The sequence below is a fragment of the Nannospalax galili genome, unplaced genomic scaffold (assembly GCF_000622305.1).
Source record: "Nannospalax galili isolate Female #2095 unplaced genomic scaffold, S.galili_v1.0 scaffold820, whole genome shotgun sequence".
NCBI classification, from domain to species: Eukaryota; Metazoa; Chordata; class Mammalia; order Rodentia; family Spalacidae; genus Nannospalax; species Nannospalax galili.
Window position 1 is genome coordinate 1,022,350 of NW_008346549.1, and position 6,724 is coordinate 1,029,073.

Here is a 6,724-nt window from a genome sequence, read left to right on the forward strand (position 1 = left end):
CAGCAAGGGGTGGCTGTGGCTGCTGGGAGTAGTCTACAGGTACTCTGGCTACTGGAGGCCTGGCCTGCAGGTTGGGGGCCCTGCAGGCATCCGTCCCAGTAGGCAGTTTTCTGGCTCCAATGAGTCTGGGACTTGCCCACAGACACCATGTGGCTTCTGGTCTGAGCAGAGCTTGAGGCACTATGCCCCTGGGTAGACCAGAGGACTATGAACTGACTATGAACTGCATCTGAGCTCTCAAAGTAGAGAGAATGGGATGCCAGAGGCTCATGTAGGTGCTGCCCCAGTCTTCCATCAGCAATCCTTCTTGCAGGCAGCTTAGGGCATCCAGACTTCAACATCTACCCAGAATTTATAATACCCACTTTAGAACCAGGGAAGCTGAGGCCCAGGGGCATCACAGCAGGAGTCCAGGCCTGGCAACGGGAGTGGCCTGTTCAGTGACAAGGGTCAGGGCCAGACCTGGCACTGTCCAGGGTGGGACTAGTGGGCTCCCAGGGGGACAACACTGCAAGGAGCCCCGTTGGCACAGGAGGGCTGGGTGGCATCATGTGTAGCTCACGGCAGACCCAGAAGGTTGTGAATGTTGTAAGAGTTCACCGGGTGGCTGGAGAGATAGATGGCTCCGTGGTTAAGAGGACTGACTGCTCTTGTAGAGGACCCAAGTTCAGTTCCCAGCACCCACATGGCAACTAACAACTGTCTTTAACCTCAGTTCCAGAGGATCCAACAACCTCTTCTGGGTACTGCATACACATGGTGCACTTACATAGATGTAGGCAAAACACTCATTACATAAAATAAAAATAAAAAGTTTAAAAAGTTTACCAGGGTAGCAGAGCCAGCAAAGGATAACCCAATGCCCACCAAGGTACTATGGTACCAAGGTACCATGGAGAAGCTGGGCTCAGGCTGGAAAGGCAGCCCCCACAGGTAGGGGGAAACTATTTGGAGTCTCCCTAGGGCCTGTTTTACTGGATCCTAGCTGTACAGAGCTCTGTTCCACTTGTAGGGCACAGGATTTGGGTAGGTATATACCTTGTTGACTTAGGCCCCTGGAAAGCCTGTCCTCTCTTTTGGGGCCTCAGTTTCCTGATCTGCAAAATGGTGAAAGGGGTCTGGGTTGTGACATCCTCATGGCTTGGGGGTGGAAATGTGGCCCAGCCTGTCAGCTGAGACCATACAAGAGATCTAACCCCAGGTGCTCTGAGGGCCAGAGTCTAGACTAGCTGGGCCTGCTAGGATAGCCCACCTTAGAACAGCCCCCCTCCCACCCAGAACAGCCCTCCTCCCTTGGCATGTTCCCACATTACCAGTTGGGCCTATGCTGGCCCAGTCCTGAAACATATTTTAAGATTAGATCCTCATCCTTGACTGCCTCAGTGCATCCTGGGCCACCTTGCCCTGTACTGTCCTCCCACCCATCTGGGCTCCAACCTGTGTGTACTCCAGCCCTTAAAGCCCTCCTGGAAGGAAGGTAACCTCATGGAGTCCCAGGGCAGAGCTGGGACCAAAGCAAAGCTCAATAGCTCAATCCCCTCTGCTACCCATTTCATGTGGAATCCTTTCTGCCTCTAAAGGGAAGAGCCCTGTCAGATTTTCCTCTTGCTATGGAACAGGATTCAGCATACAGATTACTGCTTTCATGCCTACAACCCAGGTAGACATCACCAGTGGATCCCAGATCTCTTGCCCTATTAGATGGAGAGCTTCAGGTTTCTCAGCTCTGAGCCCCATGGTAAATTCTACCAGTGACTCAAAACCAGCCTCTGGACATGGAACTGCTCATACTGATGGTGGCTGGGTAGGGCAGTTGGTTGCATCCTCAGGCTCTGGGTCAGGCTGACCAGCTACAGAAGAGGTCAAAACATCTGATGGCCTTACCTGGGCCTGGAGACCTGGGAGAGGAAGCATCAGATCATAAAGCCCCACCAGGCCTCCACCAGTCCTCCAATCCTCCATACTCAAGAGGTTTCCAGCTCCCCACTCTCTCTGCCATCAGAAACTGCTGCTTAGGGAATAGAGGGCAGGCAAGGGTCCTCTCCTGTGTTGGCCCTGCCCCCACGAGGCTGAACGGCCGCCTTGGCGTAGCTCAGGGCCCCAGAAACATTTGCTTTAAGTCTTAAAATATCAGGTTCCCACATGGCAGGGTTTCCCTGGGGGCTGGCGGCAGGCGGGAGGGATTTTGAGAGTAAGAAGATTCCCCCTCTGGTCCCTCCCCACAGGCCTCCTCTGAAGCCAGCCAAGTGTTGCTAGGGGCAGTGGCTGTGGCCTCATGCTCCTGCTCTGGGGGGAGTCTCCCATTCACCCAGTTTATCCCAGCTTCTTCAGTTTCTTTCCATCCTCCTCACAATGCTTGGTCTAGCAGGCTCAGTCTCCCTCACAGTTCAAGCCTGCTCTGTCATAGGACTCAAGGATGATTCAGTTGGTAAAATCGAGGCATTGTACACCCCAACCCTGTGTCTAGCCCACTACTAGACAAGAGGTGTTAGGAAGAGATGACACTAGTTTAACATAAGGTCTAGTAGTCTCAGTGACTTCCTAACAACAGGGACAATTATGTAGGGTCTTGAAGGGTGAGTAGGAGTTTTAGGATGTTTCGGGTGGAGCGGCACATTGGACTAACCTTAGCATATGTCTGGAGGGTACTAGCTGATACTGGGTTCATTGTATAGAACAGAGTACAGACAAAAGACAAAGGGACAGTTGTGTTCCCATTTAGGAACTTGGCACAGGTGCCAGTTGAGACTGTGATTGGAGGCTTTTGGAGATTCAGGTGCTCAGGACAGGGAAACCAACTGTACACAAAGCTTAGGGTCAGGAGAGCCTTCCTCAACAGCCGGTTCTGCCCCTTAGCATAAAAGCAGCTCCCTCCTACCCCTGTTGCCCCAGGGACCACCATTAGGAGGAAGGCACAGCCCCACTGCCCTCCTACTCCCTCCCACACAGACCACCAGCTTTGGCCCCAGGGACCTGCTTCAGTGCAGAGCGGGAATCGGAGCCAGGCTGCAACAGCTGGGCCCACTCGTGCATCCCCCAGGGCTACCACTTTCGTTCCCAGGCCCCCAGCCCAGGCCATTCCCAGGCTGTATCCACCCCCAAACATACTGCTTGGGATGTGGTCCCACAGGGCTGCTTGAGGACCACCAGTGGGGGGTGTTGCCTGCCCATGGCTACCAGGAGGCAGGGCCAGCTGCCCTCAGGTTCTTAAGCTCTGAAGTATGGAGGTTCCCTAGGGGACTCACCATCCAGCCCCACTTCCCAAAGATAGAAAAGCTCATTCCAGGCATGAGTCCCTTAGCAGTTCATTGTGGGAGCAGTTGCCTACAGATTTGTGCATGTCGTTGAAGTAGTTAGTACTGGTTCCAAACTGGTGGGATCCACCAACCAGAAAGTGAAAATATTTTTAAAAGCCAGGCACGGTGGTGCATGTCTGTAATCCCGGTACTTCAGAGGCTGAGGCAGGAGGAGCATATGTTCTAGGCCAGCCTGGGCATGTATTTAGACCCTGTGTAGAACAAAACAAAATAAAACAAAGGCTGAGGATACAGTTAAGTCACAGCACAAACATGGGGTTCAAAGTTTGAACCCTGGTCCCTAAAAGAAAATAAGAAAAAAGGAAGTATCTGCACTAAACGTGGGGTTTTGGCATCCTTGGGAGGTTCGGGACCCAGTATGATTTGGATACTGGATGTGGAGGGACAACCACATCTAACTTTGGTGACTGTTGTCCTTTGGTGGTACTGACAGGCTTCACTGGCTAGTGACTGGGGTTATTAAATTCTGCTTGGCCAGCAGACTGTACTGAGGCACAAAGGCCTGAATGTTCCTGATGTCCTATTCTGTAGAAGATTCTGCCCATAGCAGCATGCTAGGGTACATCAGTGTGTGATGAGTTGCTGTGTCTCTGACGTCAGCTGGACATGTCCTTCAGCTGCTGCCTAGGGTCTGATCAGCCACTGGCTGCCTTGTCTGTTCAGTGTTTCTCCCTACCTTCCCAGCTGGGACAAGTTTCCTGTTTTACGGGAGGGGAAACTGAGGCCCAGAAAAGTTATAAGGATGGGACTGTGGTCAAGCCTGGAGGGGCGAAGGGGAGAGGTATCCTGTGGTTTGCCAAGTGTGGCTGCCAAGTGATCTGGAGACATTTGGTAGCAGTGAGGGTAGAGTAGGGACCAGAGATGGACCATGGAGGCCCCTGTGTCTATGCTGGGCCTTTGTGGCTGAAGTCTGAGAAAGCAGAGATTGAGGGAGTTCTTAGGCACCAGGGAACTGGGTCCAGTGTTCTGAGGAGTGGGATGGGGGGAGGGTCAGAACCTTGCAGAAGATTAGGAGGTTGTTGGCACCCTGCAACCTGAGCTGCAGCCAGCTCTGGGAATGGGCGTCTGACCCTCTGCAGCCCCCTGGATCCTGGGGAAAATCCTGGAGGACGAGTTAATACCAAGACCAATTTTTATTTCAACAAAGTTAATTCTCAACAATGTGACACTGAGGCAGAGGGATTAACCTGCTGAGGGAGAAGGGGGTCCTGACATGGCACTGCCCCTCCCTTCCCCTCTCCCTACAGCTGTCCCCAGGCAGGGCAAGAGTAGTTGAAGCAACCCACCAGCACCCTGGAACTCCACTTCCTCAGGCCCTGCAGGACCCCTTCCTGCTCCTAAGATTGGGTCTGGGGCCCTCTGAGTACCCTACCTTTCCTCTTTCTGGCCAAAGGCTGGTCCAGCTGCCCTCTGTGACAAGGACAGACAGGGCTCAAGAGGGTCTGCTGGGGACTCTATGCACCCATGCAACCCTGGCAGAGCCTTGGCCATACACACGGGCTACCTTTATGTTCTCCTACTTCTTGGGCTTCAGTGGCCAGTCTCGACTCAGGCCCTGGCCAGGGACTTGCTGTAGCAATGCCTGCATAGTGATACCCCATGTTAAGTCCCATCTATCCACCAGGGGGACCCCCAAAAGGTACAGGAAGGGAGAGATTATAGGGGAAGCATGCTTCTAGCTCGACCCACTGACCCCTGGCTGAGCACAGGCCTGACCAGGAAGCTGTCTCTCCAGCCTGGAAGTGAATAATCTGGAGGCTGTGGAAGCTATGGGAGGGTCTGGAGCCCTGTCAGAAATTCCTGCTGACAATGACCACATGATGGCTGTGGGGCCAAGCACTGCCCCATGGTTTGCCTCTCTCTCTCCATGCTCACTGTATCCCCAGCCTTGCCCAGGTCCTCTAGCCTGGGGTGGCACTCTCTATAGCAGACAGGCCCCTGGCCTCTGCTAGGCCTGTGCCCTGTCATCACCCTGAAAACTCCAGCAGTACCCAGTTCCAGCAGGCTTGGTACTAGGGGGGGGCGGTCCTTGGTGGGCACATCTGAGGGAGTCCCATAAGGGGATGGAGAGACAGAGAGGGCAGAAGTTTAGAGGGATATTTAGGCTGCCTGGGGTTGCCCACACCAGCTCTTGGCCTTGCTCTGTGGGTACTGTTTGAGGGCACAAGTTGGGGCCCAAGGGCACTCACCGACAGACCAAAGTCAAACCAGATGGGCCAGGGGCCCCGTGGGGCAGGCGGACCATTCGTCACCGTTATCTGCCCCGCCGCCGAAATCACAAACACATTTTTTAGTGAAGGACCGGCTGCCACTGGCCTGTGGGCTCTGATGCCGCCCAGCTGTGGCCACACTGGGCGGGGAGCCCAAGGGAGGAGTGCCCAGTCCTGGGACCTGCACCTCCAGGCTATGCTCCGGGAGGGGCCCTGAATGGGATGTGAGGTGCCTTCTGCAGGGGGCTAGTAGCTCAATGGTCATTCCATGGCCTGGGGTTGAAGGCAGAGACCCAGAGACAAAGACAGAATTAGAGGCAGTGATAGAAAGGCAGAGGTGGAAACTGTCACCTCCCACCATGGTCCTCTCGAAAACAGCTTGTGTATCCCACCAAGCCAATTGGGCAGTAAGTCACCACAGCAGGCCTACTCCCTGCTGTGGCCAGGCAGTGTGGCATGCACAGGACCCAGGACTGTGGCCTCCCATAACACATCTCAGGCCCATAGGTGAGAGTGAGGCCAGCTCTCCATCTGGCCATTGCCCTAGAGGGGAAGGCCAGTCCTGCCCTGCACTGGCATCCTCTGCAGCCCAGCACCCTGGACCCCTGGAAAGGCCCCTGGGGTGGGGGTACCAGGAGAAATGGCCTGTGACGGGGTGGGCGTCCCCGGGAAAGCAAACAGTGTCAGCGGCTAATGAGCGGGAACCAGGCCTGGGGCTGAGGGCCTGGGGAGGGGCCCAGCCATCGCTCATCCTGACAGCAGGCAGTGCAGGGGGGATGGGGGGCAGAGGAGATGGGGGGTGAGGGAGGCTGAGACTAGAGATGGGGAGCCTGAGAGTCGACAGCGGGTCCCTTGGAGACCTGACCCCACTTATAGATGGATGGACAGAGGGATGGACAGACGGGTGGAGGAAAGGCAGCCCAGGCTCCTGCCCCCAGCTGTGGCCCCTCAGGACCTAGCTAGCTCCATCATCTCCTTGTTCATTCCTCAGACCAGGCAGCTACCCCACCCCCAAACTTGGCAAGACAAAGGAGGCTGTCCAGCCTGGGAGCCCCACATTCCATTCTGAGGAGCAGGAATCCTGTGTCTCCAAGCCCTATACCCCAGGCCTTGTGTGGTCTAGGACCCCTGCTGTTCCCTATGCCTCAGTTTCCCCATATTTATAAGACAGAGACAGGCAGGCATGCAGGAGGCCTT